Source organism: Thalassophryne amazonica, chromosome 10, assembly GCF_902500255.1.
Source record: "Thalassophryne amazonica chromosome 10, fThaAma1.1, whole genome shotgun sequence".
Classification (NCBI taxonomy): Eukaryota; Metazoa; Chordata; class Actinopteri; order Batrachoidiformes; family Batrachoididae; genus Thalassophryne; species Thalassophryne amazonica.
The window spans coordinates 41,897,529-41,924,209 of record NC_047112.1 but is presented as its reverse complement, the minus strand read 5'-3'; the positions used below and the strand labels follow the sequence as shown (position 1 = coordinate 41,924,209).

General features: G+C 41.9%; 1 protein-coding gene across 3 annotated transcripts in view; it reads right to left on the bottom strand.

Annotated features, from left to right (window-relative positions):
- The window catches only part of LOC117518691 (guanine nucleotide-binding protein subunit beta-4), an 84,854-nt gene that overhangs the window by 19,470 nt on the left and 38,703 nt on the right, over nt 1-26,681 (bottom strand). Inside the window, exon 1 of one of the 3 annotated variants that reach the window (XM_034179912.1) lies at nt 2,183-2,206. The exons of the other annotated variants lie outside the window; for them this stretch is intronic. The gene's annotated coding sequence lies outside the window, so the exon portion shown is untranslated. Of the gene's footprint in view, nt 1-2,182; nt 2,207-26,681 lie in introns of those variants that run through there. 3 annotated transcript variants of the gene reach the window in all.

Sequence of the window (26,681 nt, the reverse complement as noted above, 5' to 3'; positions counted from 1 at the left end):
AGCTGGTTTTTAGTTTAAGTTGCGCTGCCTTGGGCCAAGGCTCCTCAGCGTTCTGAGGGATGCCTCGGACTGGTCGTCACAGACTTGTGTCAGCCAAAGAGGTTTGATGACACTAATGAGGCCACAGACAGGTTTACAAAGCTTCTCAGCTGCCCAGAAGAGAGGTCACCCTGTCCTCTTTGCTGACGCAAGCCCCTCTAAAGCAAAGCTCTCAGCGTCAGCTCGCCTGTGACGTGGAAGGGTTCTCTTTTGTCATGAATTCATTATATACCCATGGGGGAAAGGGGACAAAAAGTCACCACAAACAGCACTTATGAATTAAAACAAGTACCGTGCGTGTGCTTGCGCACACACACTATATTAGGGATTGGCAACAGACTTAATTATATCATGAGATCATGGTATTTTTGTTAAGTCATTCATGCCAATCTTTCACTAATATTTTGTTGGTCAATATATGTTTTAGATCATCAAGGCTTCTGGGTTGTTGAGATATACAAAATGTGTTTTGGTTTTTTTTTTGGACAATGTTTTCCTTGACCTTCAACCAAAATGTAAGTTTCTTGGCTTCTTTGTTTTTTCATTTGGGGTTCCCACAGCAGATTAGAGATTGACCTGCATGTTGATCTGGCAGACATTTACGTCTGATGCTTTTCCTGACGCAACTCGACATTACATGTAGAATGGGCAGGGGTGGTCCTGAACTGGGAACCCTTTGCTATGGAAATGAGCGAACAAACTGCTTGGTCACCACGCTGCCTCAGTTTCCTGTGCTGCCTTGCTAAACAGAAATCTAAAATCTAGTCACCACCTATTGTTTCTCAGAATACAAAAGATGGAGAACCACGCTCTACTTTTTCTGGGCCAGGTTTAAAACTTCTCAATCACCTCTCATATCTTCCAAAGACATGCGCGCGCACACAGACACACACACTTTTAAATGCCACAGATGGAGGCAAAAAGTAAGAGATTTTTACATTTACTTTGACTTATTTCACTGCAGACAGCAGGAACTCTAGATATTTTCTGTTTTGTGCAGTCAAATTCATTTAATTTGTGAATATACATCTATTCCTACAACACAATCTGTTTCTCCAAGAATATTTTTCAGGCTTTTATTATAAGTCTTTATCATTGATTGAATCCAATAACGCTTCAAAACTAGTTTCTTTTATAGACAAATTTCATCTGTAAATGTTCGGTTGTCCTATATTTTATTTTCTTATTATATGTAAATAATATACAATGTTATTATATTGTATACTTATGTTCTTTAACTTTATAATTTTATGTGTGCAGCCATTTCAAAATTTTGTACAGTACCTGATGCATAAATAAAAAAAAACAAAAAACAACAACAACAAAACAACTGTTTTTGGCTCACGTTTTAATAAAATAATATGAATTAATGTCATATCATTAGGATCTTGGGACAAGATACTAAAGATATGAAATTTCCATCCTGCCACAAAATAACGCTCGAAGCAGACTCTGGCGTTGACATGGGATTAAAGAGAGTGAATGCAATCCAAGTAAAAGTCCAAATCCAAGTAAAGTCCATCTGAAAACAGCACGATCACACCATATCACTTGTAGCACTGAACTGTGCAGTAAACATCGCTTTCTGCCCTCTGCGGAAATGGCTGCGCATGCTCCTTGTTGGCACATGGCCAGGCCCGACTGCACCCTCTAGCTTTCATATATGTAACTGAGTGTGTATCACTGGAAAATGAAATGTCAAAATGAGCTGACTACTCAAAATATAAAGAATTATAAAAATGTTAAAAATATTGCATTTTATTTTAAGTGCGATATACCCTGCGAGATTAAGCCAAAAACATGTGGAGTTTAGCCTGATTTAATCAGCTGTTTGGAAAGGCACAGAATGCAAGCTTGCGTGGAAAGTGTTGATTTCAGTGACATCACCTTGTGGACCTCCCTGCAGAGCCATTTTGCTTTGTGCACTGAAAGACACTGGAAGCTCAGGTTTTCCTGCAGTTCGAAATCAGTACTTTTGATGGATTTGCATAGTAAATATTGCGTGACCACCAGGGGACAGGTGATACTGGGATGCTACATTCCCAGCCCCAAGATCTGTTTGGTCCCTAAATGGCCACCAAGGGGAAGACTACATCTCCCAACATGCATCACCACTGAAGACAGGTGCAAGTGTTTAAGTTACCTGATTGCAACAGGGCTGGAGAGCTGGGGAGACAGTTTAAGAGGGGCACACAGTCCCACGAGGAGTGTGGGACTGGAAGGAACAAACACCAGGGCTGTAGCGACCTAAGAGTAAAGTACCACTTACTGCGAGTGAACGTACGAGGGCTGTCAATAAAGTAACGGTCCTTTTTATTTTTTTCAAAAACTATATGGATTTCATTCATGTGTTTTTACGTCAGACATGCTTGAACCCTCGTGCGCATGCGTGAGTTTTTCCACGCCTGTCGGTGACGTCATTCGCCTGTGAGCACTCCTTGTGGGAGGAGACGTCCAGCCCCTCGTCGGAATTCCTTTGAGAAGTTGCTGAGAGACTGGCGCGTTGTTTGATCAAAATTTTTTCTAAACCTGTGAGACACATCGAAGTGGACACGGTTCGAAAAATTAAGCTGGTTTTCAGTGAAAATTTTAACGGCTGATGAGAGATTTTGAGGTGATTCTGTCGCTTTAAGGACTTCCCACGGTGCGAGACGTCGCTCAGCCGCCGTCGTCAGCCTGTTCAAGCTGAAAACCTCCACATTTCAGGCTCTATTGATCCAGGACGTCGTGAGAGAACAGAGAAGTTTCAGAAGAAGTCGGTTTCAGCATTTTATCCGGATATTTTTTTAATGAAAGACGTGCGGACGGGTCCGCGCGTCGCTCCGCCACAGGAAAAACACCTCTGTTGAAAGCCTTAAGGACAAGTTGGAACATGTCCTGCTGTTAAACAATTTCTCATATACTCACTCCACTGAAAGCCATCAAAAGCCGCCTGGATTTTACAAATGGTTATCAACAGAGGTGTTTTTCCTGTGCCGCCGCACCGCGTCGGCTGCGTCCCGACGCGCGGACCCGTCCGCACGTCTTTCATTAAAAAAAAATCTCCTTTAACAGTGGAATATCCGGATAAAATGCTGAAACCGACTTCTTCTGAAACTTCTCGTATGTAAGAAATAAATGAAGAGGATGTTTTTTGTACAGAACCATTCACTATATGAAACCTGGGCTTTCTTCCCAGACAGTGTATTTTTTTTTTTTCTTCGACATTAGTTGATAAAGAAAAGGATTTGTTTGAAGTGGTCTCCCAGCTAAATATAGAGTTGTGTTTTCCCCTAATATGTTGTCTGATTTTAGCTGGTGTTCTGCACTTCCCCTTTTTCCTCTCAGTCTGGTGCCTCTGATGACATTGCAATATGTCGAAATGGTGAACAGGTGTGTTAATAATAAAGTCCAGCAACACCAGTAGTGAAGTTTATTAGTTACACAGTTTTCCCAAGGATAAGATTTTTGAGGTTTAAAAAAAAAAAAAATCCTAGTCACACAGACAGACAAAAACACAACAACTGGTGTTGCAACAAATCCATATCCATTGTTGTGTTACCTGTTATCTACAAGTCACAAGATTAAACAGACCTCTCTGACCAATGGGGTGTGTGTTTATATACAGTGGTGCAAAACAGCTGGCTGGCCCAGAGAATGGATCAGGGGTCACAAAGACTAAGCTGTGCATGCAGAAGCTGCTTGTTGTTCAGTATACAAATACTGAATGTTTATGAGCTCACTGGTACGAATATTTCATGAAGTGAAAGCTGGAACATATCATTCAAGGAGGCGAAACTAATTAAATACTTGTCCCATTGAAAGAATGTAATAACATTCTTTATTTGCTTTATATAATGGTTAAAATAGATCCTTCTCATTTGATATTTTATTAATTTATAAACAGCAGAAAAGGGACTTACATTTTGGTGTTCTACTACTGCTAAAGTCCAAAGTGTGACGCGTAATCCGTAATGCTGTGCACTGACTTTTTTTTTTAAATGGAAAAAAGGACTTCCTGTAGTTCCACAGTGCAGCCAAAAATCACATCAGCTTTTCATCTGAACAGCTCTTCATGCCTCCAGACAGCTTATAGCGGAGTGGATTTTGTGTGTGTTACAAAAACTAGCACAGTTAGCTTAGCTCAATCAAATTGTTGTCCCACTTGTGGTGGTATCCCATGTGCACGGTGTGCTACAAAAAAAAAAAAAAAGTCACTTCAGAAATTACTCCAGCTTTTCATTCTAACTTCCTGCAAATAGCCTCCAGATAGCTTACATCGCAGTGGATTTGTTTTTGCATGTACGCATGCACGTGTGTGCGAGCGCACAGAGTGCAATGGTACCAAACGTATGGAACCAAATTTGTAATCTAAATGGAACCAAACTGCACTATAAATGCAATACAACACAAATGGAACAAATAATTCCATGTCATGTGACACACAAAGCACCAATCAAATGACAAGGATACACTCAGCCGTTATATAATATAGCATAACTAAAGGACTAGTTCAGCACTACCACTATTGTGTCTTTGAGAAGCCACATTTTGCTGCAAGTATTAAGCCAGTAATACGGCCACCAAAGCAGCCTACTGGCCATCCATCCAACCACAAGCTTACAGCAGACACTGTGTCTGAAGTGGACAGATGTAGACAATAATAAACTACACGCCATCATCAGATAGAGCAATAAAACTTTGTCCATCCCATAGGTGGCAGAAATTTTTCTTCTTGGCCATAAGTCAAACAACTTACATCACAACACATATACAGGCAGTCAAAGGAAACCTTTAAAAGTTAATGACTGAAAAAGGATAAGACGTAGGTGAGGATGGATTTGACGAGTGAGTGGTAAACATATTACCCCTGTCCTAAAGTCTCTCCATTGGCTCCCAGTTGAGTAGACTCACTTTCAAAATCTTGGTCCTGATGTTACGAGCCCTTCATGGTCAGGCTCCCAGATATATTAAAGATCTGATTCAGCCTTATACCTCTGCCTGCAGTCTCAGGTCAGAACCTGCTGATGGTTCCAAGAACCTGCTTTAAAACCCGAGGTGACAGATCTTTTAAAGCCACAGCTCCTCGTCTCTGGAACGAACTGCCACTTTTCCTGCATTCCCTGGAATGTGATGAGACTTAAGAAGCATTTGAAGACTCTTCTCTTTAATAAGGCTTTTCAGAACTGACCAATTGGTAACCTTGTCCTTTGTTTTATGTATGGTTTATTATTTTTTTATGGTATTTTAACCTGTGAAGCGCTTTGTGACCTATGTCTGTGAAAGGTGCTATATAAATAAAATTTACTTACTTAAACCAGTCAAAATGTGCTTGCTGAAACTAAAAATCCTGTTTCTTCAGAAAGTGTAGATGCTGTTGTGCCCTTTTGTTCACGGAGCCAGCATACTAAGAGAAGTTAAAACAGGTGTCTAACTCTGATCCAAAGTATTTAAATGATTCAACATGATGATCAATGACCATCATTTAAATGATTGGCCATAGAAAGACAAACCACATAAATATAAATAACTCATGCACCCACACATCTGTAAACCATCGTTTGACATTTTATGTGCTTCACTATTATTTGTGAATACAAACCTGTTTGACGTTTCTGTGGCCAGTTATCTCAGCTGTTACATACTGCAGGTGCTCAAAATTTGCATAGAAGCCACTTACACACTCCCACTGACAGTCCACAAACTGCAACATGTCACACTTACAGGATCACTGAATTTTGCCATTTTGACCTTTTCTGAGAGACAAATCCCTCAAATTTGTTGACAGATATAAAGTTCTTACAGCCTGTGCTTGACAGAAATGTCCCTGTTGTATGCCAATGATTTGACTTGATTCATGGAAAAATACATAGAATATTTCTTTTAGGGGAGGTGGTGGTCTAAGCGGTTAAAGCGTTGGGCTTGAGACCAGAGGATCCTTGGAAAATCACTAAGGGCCCTTGGGCAAGGTCCTTAATGCCCTAGTTGCTCCCGATGTGTAGCGAGTACCTTGTATGGCAGTATGTCCAGCGAGACATCGGCATCAATTTGACCAGCTGGGTTCATGTGTCATACATCATACGGACAAGGAACCTTGGGGTAATTTTTGATCCCACGTTGTCCTTATCCTCCACATCAGGGATGTTATTCAGACTGTTTTTTTCCCCATCTGCGAAATATAGGGAGGATCCACCCCATCCTGTCTGACTGATGCTGAGACCCTGATTCATGCTTTTGTTTCTTCTAGAGTAGATTATTGTAATGTCCTATTTTCAGGGTTACCGCAGTCCAGCATTAGAGGTCTTCAGCTGGTTCAGAACACTGCTGCCAGACTTTTGACATGAAGCAGAAGGTTTGAACATATCACACCCATTCTGACATCTTTACAGTGGCTCCCTGTCTCTGTGAGAGCGGATATTAAGGTTTTACTATTGACTTATAAGGTTGTTCATGGACTGGCGCCGTCTTATGTGGCCGATCTGGTGGAACCCTACATGCCAGCCTTCTGTGTTCCCAGGGCGAAAAAGAAGTCAGCATGTCAAAGAGCTTCCCCCCCCCCCCCCCCCCCTTCTTAAAAAAAAAAAAAAATCGTGCACCCACTCTGTGGAACGGTTTTCCTGTGACCATGAGGCAGTCGGAGCCCGTGGTCAAGTCAAAACTTAAAACCTGCTTTTATTCCCTTATGAATAGTTTTTTTTTTTTCCCCCCAATCTGTTTTATTCTTTTACTTGTGTACTAATTTTTTTTTTTGTTGTTGTTGAACTGTTCTGTGTGAGGAACAGAATTGAAACTGTGTGGTGCTGCAACATTCCCAGAAAAAAACTAACAAAAAAAAAAAAAGACTAGAGAATGCGCACAAGCCATGTAAGAGCTAATGTGTAGCACCAAAAGCTACCGCTTTCCAACATGACACAAAAGAGTAAAATAAAGCCTTTTAAGAGAAACAGGGTCCACGCTTATCATCTGAAATAGACTTACTGCACATGTAAAGCGAAACTGACTCCAAATATGACTAAATGAAGTACTTTTATTTCTCCATTCTCAAAACAGTACATGAAAGGCAAACGGCACTTGCCTTTGCAGACATACAGCGGGATGCACTGCTGCTTCATCAGGGCTTGTAACATCAGAGCTTAAAGTTCAGAGTCCGTTGTACAACCCCAATTCCAATGAAGTTGGGATGTTGTGTAAAATGTAAATAAAAACAATACAATGATTTGCAAATCCTCTTCAACCTATATTCAATTGAATACACCACAAAGACAAGATATTTAATGTTCAAACTGATAAACTTTGTTTTGTGCAAATACTTCCTCATTTTGAAATGGATGCCTGCAACACATTTCAAAAAAGTTGGGACGGGGAAAGTTGATGAATGCTCAAAGAACACCTGTTTGGAAACAGCTAAGTGTCATGATTGGGTATAAAAGGCTCAGCCATTCACAAGCAAAGATGGGGCGAGGATCACCACTTTGTGAACGACTACGTGAAAAAAAAGTCCAACAGTTTAAGAACAATGTTTCACAACATTCAATTGCAAGGAATTTAGGGATTCCATCATCTACAGTCCATAACATAATCATAAGATTCAGAGAATGTGGAGAACTTTCTACACATAAGCGGCAAGGCCGAAAACCAACATTGAATGCCTGTGACCTTCGATCCCTCAGGCGGCACTGCATTAAAAACCAACATCATTGTGTAAAGGATCTTACCATGTGGGCTCAGGAACACTTCAGAAAACCACTGTCAGTTAACACAAATCATCACTACAGCTACAAGTGCAAGTTAAAACTCCACCATGCAAAGCGAAAGCCATACATCCGGGGGAGGTGACGGTCTAGTGGTTAAGGTGTTGGGCTTGAGACCAGAAGATCCTCAGTTCAAATCCCCACCTGACTGGAAAATCACTAAGGGCCCTTGGGCAAGGTCTTTAATCCCTATTGCTCCCGGTGTGTAGCGAGCGCCTTGTATGGCAGCACCCTCACATTGGGGTGAATGTGAAGCATAATTGTAAAGCACTTTGAGCATCTGATGCAGATGGAAAAGCGCTATATAAATGCAGTCCATTTACCATTTACATCCAGAAATGCTGCCACCTTCTCTGGGCCCAAGCTCATTTGAAATGGACAGGCGCAAAGTGGAAAAGTGTGTTGTTGTCTGATGAGTCCACATTTCAAATTGTTTTTGGAAATCATGGACATTGTGTCCTCCGGACAAAAGAGGAAAAAGACCATCCAGATTGTTACCAGCGCAAAATTCAAAAGCCAGCATCTATGATGGTATGGGGGTGTGTTAGTGCCCATGGCATGGGCAACTTACACATCTGTGATGGCACCATCAATGCTGAAAGGTACATCCAGGTTTTGGAGCAACACATGCTGCCATCCAAGCAACGTCTTTTTCAGGGACATCCCTGCTTATTTTAGCAAGACAATGTCAAGCCACATTCTGCATGTGTTACAACAGCGTGGCTTCGTAGTAAAAATGTGCGGGTACTAGACTGGCCTGCCTGCAGTCCAGACCTGTCGCCCATTGAAAATGGGTGGCGCATTATGAAGTGCAAAATACGACAACGGAGACCCCGGAGTGGTGAACAACTAAAGTCATACATCAAGCAAGAATGGGAATGAATTCCACCTACAAAGCTTCAACAATTAGTGTCCTCAGTTCCCAAACGCTTATTGAGTGTTGCTAGAAGGAAAGGCAGGGCTTGAAATAGTACGTGCATGTGCTAGTTTGTGCACGTATTATTCGAGCGGTGCACATAATTTCATACTGCACTTGCACTGGTGCAAGTAACTTTATCCAAGTTTTATCTACAAGCACCAGTAAAGTGAACCAATAAAGGAATAAATAAGGAAAAAAAACAAAACAATTTTCAGTGTGTTGTCTTCGTCTTCCCTGCGTTTTATGACTCAGACACGGAGCGAGTTGCTATGCTCTATTTGTTGTGTTCACGCGCGCACATATAAACAAAGACAGAGGGAGGAGGGAGAGAGCGCTTTATGTACCGTTTGTGTTTGTACTGTTTAATAAATAAAAGTATTTCATTTAGTCATTTGGAGTCAGTTTGGGTAAATCTTCACACCCCTCCCAGAGCCCAGTTTTTCCATGGGCTGTGCTCACATTCAGGTGCAGCCTGACTAACTGAGGATTACACTGACCGCCTGCACTTACGGTCTGGTGTCAGGGGAGGGCTGAGCTCCTGACACCAGGAAAGAGACAAACCTTGAAAAGACGTGAAAAAATAATTACGCAGAAAACAGAAAGGGATACACTAAATTTGACAATCTGTGTGGTGGTGCAGCAACATTGTGCCATTGCTTAGGGAGAACCCTGGACTACCAATGTTTAAAAATAAATACAAAAGTACTTTTTATTGTATTACTCGATTAATCGATAGAATACTCAGTTACTAAAATAATCGATCGCTGCAGCCCTAATCAGTAGTAGTATTTACTACGTAACAGGTAGTCACACTCACCTATGAGCACTGAACTCATCACCGTTTCTCAGTAAATATATTTCTAAATGTGATATTGAAATGTTTCACCAGATGTCAGTAACAATCAATCAATCAATTTTTTTTATATAGCGCCAAATCACAACAAACAGTTGCCCCAAGGCGCTTTATATTGTAAGGCAAGGCCATACAATAATTATGTAAAACCCCAACGGTCAAAACGACCCCCTGTGAGCAAGCACTTGGCTACAGTGGGAAGGAAAAACTCCCTTTTAACAGGAAGAAACCTCCAGCAGAACCAGGCTCAGGGAGGGGCAGTCTTCTGCTGGGACTGGTTGGGGCTGGGGGAGAGAACCAGGAAAAAGACATGCTGTGGAGGGGAGCAGAGATCGATCACTAATGATTAAATGCAGAGTGGTGCATACAGAGCAAAAAGAGAAAGAAACAGTGCATCATGGGAACCCCCCAGCAGTTTACGTCTATAGCAGCATAACTAAGGGATGGTTCAGGGTCACCTGATCCAGCCCTAACTATAAGCTTTAGCAAAAAGGAAAGTTTTAAGCCTAATCTTAAAAGTAGAGAGGGTGTCTGTCTCCCTGATCTGAATTGGGAGCTGGTTCCACAGGAGAGGAGCCTGAAAGCTGAAGGCTCTGCCTCCCATTCTACTCTTACAAACCCTAGGAACTACAAGTAAGCCTGCAGTCTGAGAGCGAAGCGCTCTATTGGGGTGATATGGTACTACGAGGTCCCTAAGATAAGATGGGACCTGATTATTCAAAACCTTATAAGTAAGAAGAAGAATTTTAAATTCTATTCTAGAATTAACAGGAAGCCAATGAAGAGAGGCCAATATGGGTGAGATATGCTCTCTCCTTCTAGTCCCCGTCAGTACTCTAGCTGCAGCATTTTGAATTAACTGAAGGCTTTTTAGGGAACTTTTAGGACAACCTGATAATAATGAATTACAATAGTCCAGCCTAGAGGAAGTAAATGCATGAATTAGTTTTTCAGCATCACTCTGAGACAAGACCTTTCTGATTTTAGAGATATTGCGTAAATGCAAAAAAGCAGTCCTACATATTTGTTTAATATGCGCTTTGAATGACATATCCTGATCAAAAATGACTCCAAGATTTCTCACAGTATTACTAGAGGTCAGGGTAATGCCATCCAGAGTAAGGATCTGGTTAGACACCATGTTTCTAAGATTTGTGGGGCCAAGTACAATAACTTCAGTTTTATCTGAGTTTAAAAGCAGGAAATTAGAGGTCATCCATGTCTTTATGTCTGTAAGACAATCCTGCAGTTTAGCTAATTGGTGTGTGTCCTCTGGCTTCATGGATAGATAAAGCTGGGTATCATCTGCGTAACAATGAAAATTTAAGCAATACCGTCTAATAATAACAATCCAAGTAATCCACACACGCAAAGAAACCAAAACAAAGTAGTACAGAAATTACATTTTAGAATAAAAAGGAATGACAGGGAAAAAAGTACTAAAACTCCTGACTGAAATTTAATACTTCGTACAAAAGCCTTTGTTGGTAAGGACAGACACTATCAAATCACAGGTGTGATTTTGGTCCATTCTTCCACACAGTCTTCAAACCATGAAGGTTTCCTGGATCTCTTCTATGAACTCTGATCTTTAGTTCTTTCCATAGATTTTTTTTTATTGGATTCAAGTCAGGTGATTGGCTGAGCCATTCGAGCAGCTTTATATTCATTCTCTGAAAATAGTTAAGACTTTCCGTTGCTCTGATCAGGATCCTTTTCTTGTAGAAATGTCCACCCTCATTTCATCATCATCCAGGTTGGTGGCAGCAGGTTTTTAAATCAAGAATGTCTGGGTACTTTTGTCTATTCATCCTTTCAATTATATGAAGTTTGCCAGTGCCATATGCTGAGAAACATCCCCACACTATGATGTTCTCGTGTCCAAAAGTCACTGCTGGTATGCTGTTTTTGGAGTGATGTGCAGCAACATTTGACCTTCAAACATGGTGTTTATTATGGCATCCAAAGAGTTCCTTTTTGTTCTCTTCTGACAAGACTATATTCTCCCAGTATTTCACAGGCTTATCTAGGCTAAATGTTGTGCAGCAAACTTTAAATGAGCTTAAACATTTTTCTTCAGCAATGGAGTCTTGTGTGGTGAATGTGAATACAGGCCATGGCGGTTGAGTGCATTACTTATTTTTTTCTTTGAAAGAACTGTACCTGCTAATTCCAGGGGCCTCATGTACAATGGCTGCATATGCACAAAAACTAGGGATGCACCGATCTACAATTTTTCACTTCCGATCTAATCTCTGCCGATATCAAAACTTTTCCGATCCGATACCAGAGCTCTCCTTGTTTAATATTACCATCATCATCATCAGTATTGTTGATTTCATATGAGGATTTTCTTAAAAAGGAGACCTGAAAGTTCAGCAACAATTTGCCACAGGGTGTATCTAAGATGAAAGCCTAGATTTGATGTTTTGGTGAAAGAATACTTTTTTATACACTTCTACAGCCTTATTTTTACAGACTTAAACAGAAAAGACAGCACTCTCGTTCTCTGTCTCTCCTTCTTAATTTCAGTGGAGCTTTATCGATTTGGGAGACATATGCCAACATTGTCAAAGCAAGTGTTAGAGTAAAAATTAAGTCCTCTCTGCCTGTCTCTCGCTCACTCTCTCCCTCCTCTCTCTTTCTTTCTCTCTTGCTGTTTTTGTGCTGAGCAAACTTCAAACTTTTGGAAACACAAAGCCTTTCAACTGTAAAATAAATGTATCATCAGTGACGCTCACGCACAGGATTTTAATGGAGACTTTTTACTCTTTCAGCAGTCAGAACCTCTGTTCGGCTTCTCCTCGGCTGCACGCTGAGCTGGCCTTTCATAGCTTCAAGACAGTAAAGCTGCTAACTTTTTAGCACCCATTTTCAGCAACAATTCAGTTAATTTTTCAGAAAATCCGTGCTGAACAAACAGGCAATTTGAACCAGAGAGCCATAACAAAAACATGGTGTACATCTGTTTCCATGCCAACGTTCAGATGTATCCAAAGTGAAATGTGCGGTCCCCACACCATGTTCATGGCTAGGGATGGGTATCGATAGATACCTTTATCGATTCGATTCCTTATCGATACCTCTTGTGAATTTTTTGTGTACTAAAAGTAGGCTTTACAGGTTTTCTATGTCAAAGAGCTTTCTCTTATCGTGCACCCACTCTGTGGAACGGTCTTCCTGTGACCATGAGGCAGTCAGAGTCCATGGACATTTTTAAGGTCAAGACTTATCCAAACCATCAACATGTCTATTAGACTCCATTCCTACCAGGCTGCTAAAGGAAGCCCTACCATTATTTAATGCTTCGATCTTAAATATGATCAATCTATCTTTATTAGTTGGCTATGTACCACAGGCTTTTAAGGTGGCAGTAATTAAACCATTACTTAAAAAGCCATCACTTGACCCAGCTATCTTAACTAATTATAGGCCAATCTCCAACCTTCCTTTTCTCTCAAAAATTCTTGAAAGGGTAGTTGTAATACAGCTAACTGATCATCTGCAGAGGAATGGTCTATTTGAAGAGTTTCAGTCAGGTTTTAGAATTAATCATAGTACAGAAACAGCATTAGTGAAGGTTACAAATGATCTTCTTATGGCCTCAGACAGTGGACTCATCTCTGTGCTTGTTCTGTTAGACCTCAGTGCTGCTTTTTATACTGTTGACCATAAAATTTTATTACAGAGATTAGAGCATGCCATAGGTATTAAAGGCACTGCGCTGCGGGGGTTTGAATCATATTTATCTAATAGATTACAATTTGTTCATGTAAATGGGGAATCTTCTTCACAGACTAAGGTTAATTATGGAGTTCCACAAGGTTCTGTGCTAGGACCAATTTTATTCACTTTATACATGCTTCCCTTAGGCAGTATTATTAGACAGCATTGCTTAAATTTTTAATGTTACGCAGATGATACCCAGCTTTATCTATCCATGAAGCCAGAGGACACACACCAATTAGCTAAACTGCAGGATTGTCTTACAGACAAAGACATGGATGACCTCTAATTTCCTGCTTTTAAACTCAGATAAAACTGAAGTTATTGCACTTGGCCCCACAAATCTTAGAAACATGGTGTCTAACCAGATCCTTACTCTGGATGGCATTACCCTGACCTCTAGTAATACTGTGAGAAATCTTGGAGTCATTTTTGATCAGGATATGTCATTCAATGCGCATATTAAACAAATATGTAGGACTGCTTTTTTGCATTTACGCAATATCTCTAAAATTAGAAAGGTCTTGTCTCAGAGTGATGCTGAAAAGCTAATTCATGCATTTATTTCCTCTAGGCTGGACTATTGTAATTCATTATTATCAGGTTGTCCTAAAAGTTCCCTGAAAAGCCTTCAGTTAATTCAAAATGCTGCAGCTAGAGTACTAACGGGGACTAGAAGGAGAGAGCATATCTCACCCATATTGGCCTCTCTTCATTGGCTTCCTGTTAATTCTAGAATAGAATTTAAAATTCTTCTTCTTACTTATAAGGTTTTGAATAATCAGGTCCCATCTTATCTTAGGGACCTCATAGTACCATATCACCCCAATAGAGCGCTTCGCTCTCAGACTGCAGGCTTACTTGTAGTTCCTAGGGTTTGTAAGAGTAGAATGGGAGGCAGAGCCTTCAGCTTTCAGGCTCCTCTCCTGTGGAACCAGCTCCCAATTCGGATTAGGGAGACAGACACCCTCTCTACTTTTAAGATTAGGCTTAAAACTTTCCTTTTTGCTAAAGCTTATAGTTAGGGCTGGATCAGGTGACCCTGAACCATCCCTTAGTTATGCTGCTATAGACTTAGACTGCTGGGGGGTTCCCATGATGCACTGAGTGTTTCTTTCTGTTTTTGCTCTGTATGCACCACTCTGCATTTAATCATTAGTGATTGATCTCTGCTCCCCTCCACAGCATGTCATTTTCCTGGTTCTCTCCCTCAGCCCCAACCAGTCCCAGCAGAAGACTGCCCCTCCCTGAGCCTGGTTCTGCTGGAGGTTTCTTCCTGTTAAAAGGGAGTTTTTCCTTCCCACTGTCGCCAAGTGCTTGCTCACAGGGGGTCGTTTTGACCGTTGGGGTTTTTACGTAATTATTGTATGGCCTTGCCTTACAATATAAAGCACCTTGGGGCAACTGTTGTGATTTGGCGCTATATAAATAAAATTGATTGATTGATTGACTTAAAGCCTATTTTTATTTTCTTATGAATAGTTTTTATTTTTTTATCTGTTTTATTCTTTTACTTCTGTTTTTAATTATTTGTTGTGATTTGGCGCTTTATAAGACAATTAAATTTAAAAACATTTTATTGAGTCTTAAATATGAAATTGGTCACTAGATCCTTAAACTTTGGACATAATAAACTCTACATGGTGGATCCTTGATCTCTGGACATAAAAAGAAATAAAATCTGTAGTTATTGTCAAAAGCATTTCCTTTCAGACATTCTTGGCATGAAAGTCTTTCCATACATCTGAGCTGAGCTCTTGCAGCTGAGTGTGCTGCACATCAGGATGAAATTTATAAAGAACACAGCACATGTCATTTTGGGAAGAAAAAGAAAAATTTAGTCGATTGTAGTTTGTATTACAAGTAAGCAGTGTCATTTTATTCAAAGCAATAATTCGTTTTGAAGTTATTAATTTAGACTCTGTCTCGGCAGAGAGCCGCGCAGCGTTTGGAGCTGTGCCAACGGAACGGAGGACGATTCTCATTTCTCGACTGCAACAAGACAAGAGTCCCAGCTCGTGACTTTAATCCACACAAAAGTGACTCACGATTCATATTTTAATGGCTTTGAGAGGATTTAAGAAGCGGACTTGCCGTTTCTGAAGAGCAGCGAATCAAAGAACCATGAGCTAGTGGATCGAAGCACTGTTTCATTGGTTCACGCTTCAAAGTGGTGTTGCGCTGCAGAAATGGTTGATTACAGAGCAATGATCATTTTCCTGACAAGCACACTTAAAAACAACGGCTGCTCTGAAGGACCGATAATCGTTAAGCAAAAAGGCTATTGATATAGGTGGATCAAATCATTTCTTAACGATACTCGAAAAGAACTAGTTCTCGATACCCAACCCTATTTGTGGCTGGTGTATGCACGTTTCTACAGCTATTGTTCCACTGACGACACTTATGCCGCGTTCACACCGGGCGCGACGCGAGTGACAGGTTGCCATGTAATTCCTATGGAAGGAGACATTGTGGCCCGAAGCCACGCAGCGAGACGCGATGGACGTGAATGAAGCAACGCGAGTGAAGCAATTTTGAGCGATTGCCGCATTTGTGGCATGATATTGCGTCGCGTCACGTCACGTTGCCCTCCTCCCCAAGTTGAAAAATCTGAACTTTTTCATCTTGTCGTGCCACGATGACCAATCAGGGACTGAATATGTAATAACGTGGAGATGTCTGGAGTTTGACTGAGTTGGATGTGAACATGTCCTGTCTCTGGTATCCAACCTGTGAGCAGGACTTATGATCCTTTTGTCCTTTATTTCACAATTATGACAGAGTTTTTGGAGCGCGCAGCAGCCCCGCAGCAGGGAGAGCGAAGGTTTATTTTTTATTTTTTTATTAACGTGTGCGCGCGCGAGCGAATCATCCGTGAAGATTATTTTATTAAATAACTACACAGATGTATAATAAAGCAAATGGTGACTGGTTTCTAAACACAATTATGACAGTTTTTTTGGGGGAAGAGCGAGGATCAGCCCCACAGCAAGCAGCGGAGGTTTTTTGTTTTGTTTTTTTTTTCCCCCCAACCTTGAGCCAAGCCATGCCAGATGTGTGGAACGCAATCACCCGAGTATCATACAGGTACATCGTATTCCAACATTAAAGTGCAATTTGCAGCAAGAGTCTGTTTCCTTAACGTAATCAGAGCTATTGACTGCACATCACATGATGAATTTGTTTTTACTAATAGGAAACATTTTCATCAATGTTCAAATCATATGCGATATGCAAATGCATCTGACATCTTGGCTAGGTAGCCTGGTTCAATGTATGACTCATTCATCCTGACTAACAGTATGGTTGGGGCAGCCCAGTCTCACGCTTTTTTTTTTTTTTTTTTTTCCATGTTCCTGTCACAAAATGAGTGACTTTTTTCTGTGAAGCTTTTTTTTTTATATATATATATATTTTACCAATTCTAACCCTAACCTCTTCTCTTAACCAAAACATAAACTATCTCCACCCCCCGCCCCCAAACCTCCCCATGTCACCCCGCATTTCGGGTGTTCTCCGTCTGGTACGATGTGTGACTGCTTGGTAAGTATTTTATTTGTTGAAAATTGTTCTGAATTAAAACAGCACAGACACATTTGGGCATTCAAATGCATTTCATACACACAAGTAAAATACGAATAATAAATAATAATAATAATATTATAAATAAATAAAAAATAATAAAATATACTCGTACTTGAGGCTTGTAATATAGTTGACATTGTACGTGATAACCTTCACATGCAAATGAAGGTACACCCCAAAACTGGGATTAAAGTATGTTGATTTCGGTAAAGTACATTAATATATAAAACAAACATTGCCGAAGATAGCACAATAAAGCTTAAAGACCTATTTCCATTGTGGTCCTCTGGGGGGGGGGGGGGGGGGGGGGAATCCTAGTAAACAATAAAAACAAAAAAAACAAACAAGGATTAACAGATTAGCAGCCGGTGCGCTCTGTGTCAGTCTTATTCCGTCAGAACTCAGAAGCTAAGCAGTGTGGGGCCTGGCGAGTACTTGGATGAGAGACCTCTTTGGAATGCCAGGGGCTGAGTGTGTTTCTCCAGGTAAAACTGGAGTTGCGTCAGGAAGGGCATCCAGCATAAAAACTTGTGCCAAATACCAATGCTGATCTAGCTGTATCCGCTGTGGCGACCCTGAACAAAACACACGCACGCACGCACAAACAAGACAAATCCACTGCGCTGTAAGCCGTCTGGAAGCTGTTAGCAGGATGATAGAATGAAAAGCTTGACAAATTTCTGATGTGATTTTTTTTTGCTGCACTGAGGAAGTACACAGTCTTTTTTTTGGTAGTACACGCGCGCACAAACGCTGTCCTGGTTGTGTGAGAGCACACACGTGGGACAACGAAGCACGTGGGACGACAATTTGATTGCACTAACTGACAGTTCTAGTTCTTGTAACCCACACACACCAACAACAACAAAATACACTCTGCTGTAAGCCATCTGCATGCATGAAGAGCTGTTCAGATGAAAAGCTGACGTGATTTTTGGCTGGACTGAGGAACTACACAAAGTCTTTTTTTTTTTTAAATGAAGTACGAAGTCCGTGCAAGGCATCAGCTACACGTCACAATTTGGACTGCTATTTAAAGTTTGTGTTGGACGTTAGCAGCAGTGGAACACCAAAATGTAAGTCCCTTTTCTGTTTATACAACCCCTGGCAAAAATTATGAAATCACCGGCCTCGGAGGATGTTCATTCAGTTGTTTAATTTTGTAGAAAAAAAAGCAGATCACAGACATGACACAAAACTGAAGTCATTTCAAATGGCAACTTTCTGGCTTTAAGAAACACTATAAGAAATCAAGAAAAAAAGATTGTGGCAGTCAGTAATGGTTACTTTTTTAGACCAAGCAGAGGAAAAAAATATGGAATCACTCAATTCTGAGGAAAAAATTATGGAATCACCCTATAAATTTTCATCCCTAAAACTAACACCTGCATCATATCAGATCTGCTCGTTAGTCTGCATCTAAAAAGGAGTGAACACACCTTGGAGAGCTGTTGCACCAAGTGGACTGACATGAATCATGGCTCCAACATGAGAGATGTCAATTGAAACAAAGGAGAGGATTATCAAACTCTTAGAGAGTAAATCATCATGCAATGTTGCAAAAGATGTTGGTTGTTCACAGTCAGCTGTGTCTAAACTCTGGACCAAATACAAACAACATGGGAAGGTTGTTAAAGGCAAACATACTGGTAGACCAAGGAAGACATCAAAGCATCAAGACAGAAAACTTAAAGCAATATGTCTCAAAAATCGAAAAATGCACAACAAAACAAATGAGGAACGAATGGGAGGAAACTGGAGTCAACGTCTGTGACCGAACTGTAAGAAACCGCCTAATGGAAATGGGATTTACATACAGAAAAGCTAAACGAAAGCCATTATTAACACCTTAACAGAAAAAAACAAGGTTACAATGGGCTAAGGAAAAGCAATTGTGGACTGTGGATGACTGGATGAAAGTCATATTCAGTGATGAATCTCGAATCTGCATTGGGCAAGGTGATGATGCTGGAACTTTTGTTTGGTGCCGTTCCAATGAGATTTATAAAGATGACTGCCTGAAGAGAACATGTAAATTTCCACAGTCATTGATGATATGGGGCTGCATGTCAGGTAAAGGCACTGGGGAGATGGCTGTCATTACATCATCAATAAATGCACAAGTTTACGTTGATATTTTGGACAATTGAAAGGATGTTTGGGGATGATGAAATCATTTTTCAAGATGATAATGCATCTTGCCATAGAGCAAAAACTGCGAAAACATTCCTTGCAAAAAGACACATAGGGTCAATGTCATGGCACAGGGTCAATGTCAACGAGCAGATCTGATTTGATGCAGGTGTTAGTTTTGAGGATGAAAATTTACAGGGTGATTCCATAATTTTTTTCCTCAGAATTGAGTGATTCCATATTTTTTTCCTCTGCTTGGTCTAAAAAGTAACCATTACTGACTGCCACAATCTTTTTTCTTGATTTCTTATAGTGTTTCTTAAAGCCAGAAAGTTGCCATTTGAAATGACTTTAGTTTTGTGTCATGTCTGTGATCTGCTTTTTTTCTACAAAATTAAACAACTGAATGAACATCCTCCGAGGCCGGTGATTCCATAATTTTTGCCAGGGGTTGTAAATTAATAAAACATCAAATGACAAGGATCAAGTTTAGCCGTTACATAAAACAAATAATGAATGTTTTCACATTCTTTCAATGGTACAAATCTTTCATGAGGTGAAAACTGGAACATACTATTCAATGAACCTTGCTGAATGGTATGTTCCAGCTTTCACCTCATGAAAGATTCATACTATTGAACTCAGTCATTATTTGTATAACACTGAACTTACTAAATAAAATCACAGATGCATGCTTTTAATATATATATATATATTTTTTTTTTTTTTTTACTTCCCCTGCTGGAATGGCATGTGAATCCAGAATGTAATCCAGAATTGTTCAGTGTTGTTAGCTAATATCTGTAGTTTCTCCAAAAATTAGTCCTGTCAACTTTATGTTTTGGCGGCATTCATTCTTGCCCCAAAATACATAAGCATACCAAACGGCAAATGTCACCTCTCCCCAGCTTGTCCGTGATCAAAGTTATACACATGTGCACACACACACACAGAGCTTTTTGCCTTTTTGGCATTTTGCTACAAGCAGGTGCTTTTATTCATTACACACCCATAAACAGAGAAAGGTGATGCAAATTATTGGTTAATAGGGTTTCAAAAAGGAATAGTTTGCACCATGTATCATGCTTAGTTATCACATTACGGGGTAACATGTCACGTCACAGAATTCAATGGACGCCAACATTATTTGACCTTTACTTTAGAGACCAAGCATTCAACACAGTCAAAACTATTCCATTTATTAATCCAAGTAGCTCAATCAACAATTGCACCATTTTTTCTAAAATTGGAACAACTTTAACTTTTGACCCCTGTACAAACTGAACTTTGTCACCATTCTTAAGGTTTTTACCCCTTAACTCCACAACATTCAGTCATAGATAGTCCAAACTATACTTTTTTGGAACCTTTATGATCAGACAAAATGTGGTATAGTTTTCAATATGATTGCAGCATTTTTATATTTTAACCCCTGTGTAATTCTTCAATTGACCCCTACGTGACCGCCTATTGAAAATTCAAGAGGCCCATCGGATTTTCAAAAGAGCAATGTCTAAGAAGAATTTGTGCTGGATTTTGTGTTTGCATCACCATGTGAAGTATTGTTTCAGTTATTTCTGTTATATAGCACCCCTTGGGCACATATTGTGGCGTTTTGGGATTAACTTTCACTGTTATGCTGATGATCCTCAGTTACACATGTCGATAACTGCTGGTAATCTCATTCACATAAAATCCTTAGAAGATCGCCTTGCATCAGTGAGAAGTTGGATGTCTAGAAACTTCCTACTTTTAAACTGTGGTAAGACAAATGATGATTCCTCGTCCAGTGAGACATCGGCATCAATTTGACCAGTTAACGCTTAGCCTAGGCTTGTGTGTCATACATCACACTGACAAAGTGAGGAACCTTGGGGTAATTTTTGATCCTACATTGTCCTTTGACCTCCACATTAGAAATATTACGAGGACTGCTTTCTTCCACCTGTGAAATATAGCCAAGATTCGTCCCATCCCGTCTATGGCTGATGCTGAGACCCTGATCCATAGTTTATCTCTTCTAGATTGGACTACTGCAATGTTCCATTTTCTGGTTTACCGCAGTCCAGCATTAGGGCTCTCCAATTGGTTCAAAATGCTGCAGCCAGACTTAACACAAAGCAGAAAGTTCGACCACATTGCACCCATTTTTGGCGTATCTTCACTGGCTTCCTGTCCCAGTGAAAACAGATTTTAAGGTTCTGCTACTAGTCGATAAAATTGTTCATGGACTGGCACCTCCCTACGTAGCTGACCTAATTACACCTTATGTACCGGCCCGGACTTTGCATTTTTAGGGTGCAGGACTACTTTGTGTCCCTAGGGTGAGTAAGAAGCCTGCAGGTCATAGGTTTTTCTCTTATTGTGTCCCTGTTCTGTGGAATGATCTCCCTGCATCAATAAAACAGTCAGATTCTGTGGAGACTTTCAAGCCCAGACTTAAGACGCACTTGTTTTCCTTTTCGTATGGCTAGCATACTGGCATAGTAGTTCTGCGCTTTTTACTCTTTATTTTATTAGGAAACGGAGCGTGCTGCAGCCTCAACTTTACCTAAATTCTGGGTCTTTTAGTGAAGCTTAGGGCTAGTGGCCGGCGATCACCTTAGTATTTCCTGTTTTTCTTGTTGTTTAATGCTGACAAATTATACTGTATTTCTTGTCTTTGATGCCTGATTCTGTTTTTTCTCTGTGTTTAAGGTGCAGCTCTATCCAGAGATGGGTGTGATATTTGTGCTGAAAACCCTTCTGTCCTGTGCACCAACAGCATTTCCTGTGTATTCGTTTTGTGAATTGTTCTGTAATTTGTGTCTGTAGCATGGCCCATGCAGAGGGTCACCCCTTTGAGTCTGGTCTGCTTGAGGTTTCTTCCTCAGAGGGAGTTTTTCCTTACCACTGCTGCTCTGTGGGTTAGTAAGGTTAGACCTTACTTGTGTGAAGCGCCTTGAGGCAACTCTTTTGTGAGTTGGCACTATATAAATGAAAATAAATTGAAATTTGCTGCGCTATATGTCAGGCTGAGGGACACCATGTCTGACACTGATCAGCAGCACTGGAACACTCCAGGGCACTCTGCTGGCCCAACTTCTTCACCCTGTACACCTCTGACTTCTACAACTCTGAGTTGTGTCACATCCAGAGAGGAGGAGTAGAGGAGCCTAGTGAAGGACTTTGCTGCCTGGTGCCACACAAACCATCTACAACTCCACACCTCAAAGACAAAAGGAGCCGGTCATCGACTTTGGGAAGTCCAGTCCAAGTACACAACCAGTTCTGATTGAGGGAGCTGAGGCGGAGAGTGTGGATTCCTACAAGTACCTCCAGCTGTGGCTGGACAGCAAACTTAACTGGACAACCCACACCAACCACCTGTAGAAGAAGGGATAGAGTAGACTCTACTTTCTGAGGAGGTTGTGCCCGTTTGGACATTATGGACGATGCCAGTCACCCTCTGTCTGCACACTGTCTTCAGCAGCCAGAGGAACCTCTTCAGCCAAGAAGCAAGACTGCTTCTTCCCAAATGCAGAACCAACCGACTGAAAAACTCCTTTGTCCCTCAGACTGTACTCCTACTACTCCTCACTCAGGGGGAGGAGTAGTAACAGACAAAGGTCAGGAATGAGAGAAACAGTAGTAGCCAGTAAACCACTATGTCTGATATTTATATTTGCAAATTGTTTTTCTTTTTTACTTTCACTTTTGATACTCTGTGTGCTGCTATACAATGCTGCTGGAATCTCAATTTCCCCAAGGGATCAATAAAGTTCTACCTAATATCTCGTTTTTGCTCTGTTTTTGCTCGTGTTTTGAACTGAACTCGAAGATCTAAAACATTTGCTATATACACAAAACTTCTTTTTCTCCCAAATATTGTTCACAAATCTGTCTAAATCTGTGGAAGTGAACACTTCTTTGCTGAGACAATCCAGCCTACCTTATGTGTGGCATATAAAGATGCTGACTAGACACCATGATTATTGCACAGGTGTGCCTTAGGCTGGTCACAATAAAAGGCCACTCTAAAATGTGGTGCTATAATCCAATTCAAAAACAATGAAAAAAAGAAAGTTTACTCTGATGCAGCTCTCTGCTGCTCACAGAGTAAACCAAGCATTTGCACATTTTTGAACACAAGAGCAAACAGTATAGCCTAGCCATCCAATATTAACATGTTTTAAACATTTATGCAATGTGTAACATGAAATAAAATGAAATTTGCATCATATTTCACTTGAGTTGAAATTGGCTCAAGTTGCAGCTCTTACAATAGATAAACAAAAATTGATCTCAATGACATTTCAGTATTCAAACCTTGAAAATAATTTGTGACAACTAGGTACAGTGTACCACTCTTCTATTGTGGAACAAGTGAATGATTCGGTGCCTAGTCTTCTAATCTCCAAAACAACAATTCGAGACAATTTTCAGGTTTTTGCATACCAGTTTTCGGACAGTCTTTGCTTCAGGTTCTACCTATAATCTACTTGTGTTTTTAGTCATTTATGCTTTACTTCAAGTGCAAAGAAAAATTAAATCAAATTGATACTTCATTTGGTAATAGGCTATTAAATTTATTATAATACTTTTACACTTTTTAAAATCATTAATGTGCATTTGCGGCTGCCCCATTTCACAAATTTGCAAATAAAAGTGCCCTCATTCCTTGCCAGCACCCTGCCCTTTGTGAAAGCTATCTGGAACATTGTATTAGACACCCTTCCATCTAACAGTACAAACATTATTATATAAAATGGACCAAGTCCATCCATCCATCCATTTTATCCGGAGTCGGGTCGCGGGGGCAGCAGCTCAAGCAAAGCCGCCCAGACCTCCCGATCCACGCACACCTCCCCCAGCTCCTCCGGGGGAACCCCAAGGTGTTCCCAAGCCAGCCGAGAGATGTAGTCCCTCCAGCATGTCCTGGGCCTCCTCCCAATGGGACGTGCCCGGAACACCTCTCCAGCGAGGCGTCCAGGAGGCATCCGGAAAAGACGGAAAAGATGCCCGAGCCACCTCAACTGACTCCTTTCGACGTGGAGGAGCAGTGACTCGACTCCAAGCTCCTCCCGAGTGACCGAGCTCCTCACCCTATCTCTAAGGGAGCGCCCAGCCACCCTGAGGAGGAAACTCATCTCGGCCGCTTGTACTCGTGATCTCATTCTTTCGGTCATGAGCCAAATCTCATGACCATAGGTGAGGATTGGAACGTAGATCGATCGGTAAATCAAGAGCTTTGCCCCCCTACTCAGCTCTCTCTTCACCACGACGGTCCGATACAGCGACCGCATCACTGCAGATGCTGCACCGATCTGTCTATCGATCTCACGCTCCATCAGTCCACTGACCTAAAGAGGGCAAAGCACCTTTTTCCAGTCGAGAACCATGGCCTTGGATTTGGAGGTGCTGATTTTCATCCCGGATGCTTCACACTCGACTGCAAACCACCCCAGTGCACGCTGAAGGTCTTGATTTGATGAAGCCAACAGAACCACATCATCCGCAAACAGCAGAGATGAGATTCTGTGGTTCCCAAACCAGACCCCCTCTACACCCTGGCTGCGCCTAGAAATTCTGTCCATAAAAATAATGAACAGAACCGATGACAAAGGGCAGCCCTGGCGGAGACCAACGTGCACTGGAAACAGGTTTGACTTACTACCGGCAATGCGAACCAAGCTCCTGCTGCGGTCGTACAGGGACCGGATAGCCCTTAGCAAAGCACCCCGGAGCCCATACTCCCGGAGCACCCCCCCCCCCACAGGGTGCCCCGAGGGACACGGTCGAACGCCTTCTCCAGATCCACAAAACACATGTGGACTGGTTGGGCGAACTCCCACGAACCCTCGAGCACCCGATGGAGCGTGTAGAGCTGGTCCAGTGTACCGCAACCAGGATGAAAACCACACTGCTCCTCCTGAATCCGAGGTTCGACCATCGGTCGAATTCTCCTCTACAGTACTCTGGAATAGACCTTACTGGGGAGGCTGAGGAGTGTGATCCCCCTATAGTTGGAACACACCCTCCAGTCCCCCTTCTTAAACAGAGGGACCACCACCCCGGTCTGCCAATCCAGAGGCACTGTCCCCGATCGCCACGCAATGTTGCAGAGGCGTGTCAGCCAAGACAGTCCCACAACATCCAGAGACTTAAGGTACTCAGGATGGATTTCATCCACCCCAGGAGCCTTGCCACCGAGGACTGGATAATGGATGAGTCCGCCTCTGAGTCCCTAGTCTCTGCTTCCTCTTCAGAAGACATGACGATGGGATTGAGGAGATCCTCGAAGTATTCCTTCCACCGCCCAACAACATCCCCAGTCAGGGTCAACAGCTCCCCACCCGCACCGTAAACAGTGCTGGTGGAGAGCTGCTTCCGCCCCCTGAGGCGTCGGATGGTTTGCCAGAATCTCTTCGAGGCTGACCGATAGTCCTCCATGGCCTCCCCGAACTCTTCCCAGACCCAAGTTTTTGCCACTGTGATCACACGGGCTGTGGCACGCTTGGCCTGCCGGTACCTGTCAGCTGCCTCCGGGGCCCCACCTACCAACAAAGATAAGTAGGACTCCTCCTTCAGCTTGATGGCATCCCTTACTTCCAGCGTCCACCACCGGGTTCGGCGACTGCCGCCACGACAGGCACCAGAGACCTTGCGACCACAGCTACGAGCAGCCGCATCGACAATGGAGGTGTAGAACATGGTCCACTCGGAGTCCATGTCTCCAACCTCCCCCGGGATCTGGGAGAAGGTCTCCCAGAGGTGGGAGTTGAAGACCTCGCTGACACAGGGTTCCGCCAGTCGTTCCCAGCAGACCCTCACAATACGTTTGGGCCTGCCAGGTCTGACCGGCTTCCTCCCCTCCCAGCAGATCCAACTCACCACCAGGTGGTGATCGGTCGACAGCTCTGCCCCTCTCTTCACTCGAGTGTCCGAGACACGTGGCCGAAGGTCAGATGATACAACTACAAAGTCGATCATTGACCTCCGGCTCAGGGTGTCCTGGTGCCACGTGCACTTATGGACACCCTTGTGCTCGAACATGGTGTTCGTGATGGACAAACTGACTAGCACAGAAGTCCAACAACTGAACACCACTCTGGTTCAGATCGGGGCGGTCGTGCTTCCCGATAACCCCCCTCCAGGTCTCACTGTCGCCACCCACGTGGGCATTGAAATCCCCCAGGAGAACAAAATCTGATTAACAGAAGGAATGTCCAAACTGAACAGAATCAGGCCAATCCAAGCTGTTATTGTTTTTCTACGTCCACCAAGGACGTAATAAAATCATATGCATTTATTTATTTGTCTGTCTGTTAGCAAGATTACATCAAAATTACTGCACAGACAGATATTAGGCCAAGAAAGACTCCACTAAATTTTGGAGGCGATCTGGTGTAAGTACATCAAAGAGGCACATCAAAGAAAGGACTCCAAAGAGCTTTTACTTCTGACTGTACTTGTGTCTCACTTTGTGTTTCTGTTACCATCTTCCCCATTTGAGTTGAGATTAGGATTTATAATAGTCCTGTCTGTCTCTGTCAGCCGGCAGTGTCTCTGTGTGTCAACTAAAACTCAGTTACTCAGTTATTACATCCGCCAAGGATATAATAAAATCATCTGCGTTTATTTATTTGTCTGTCTGTGTGTTAGCAGGATTATGTCAAAAGTACTGCACAGATTTTGATGAAATTTTCACCAC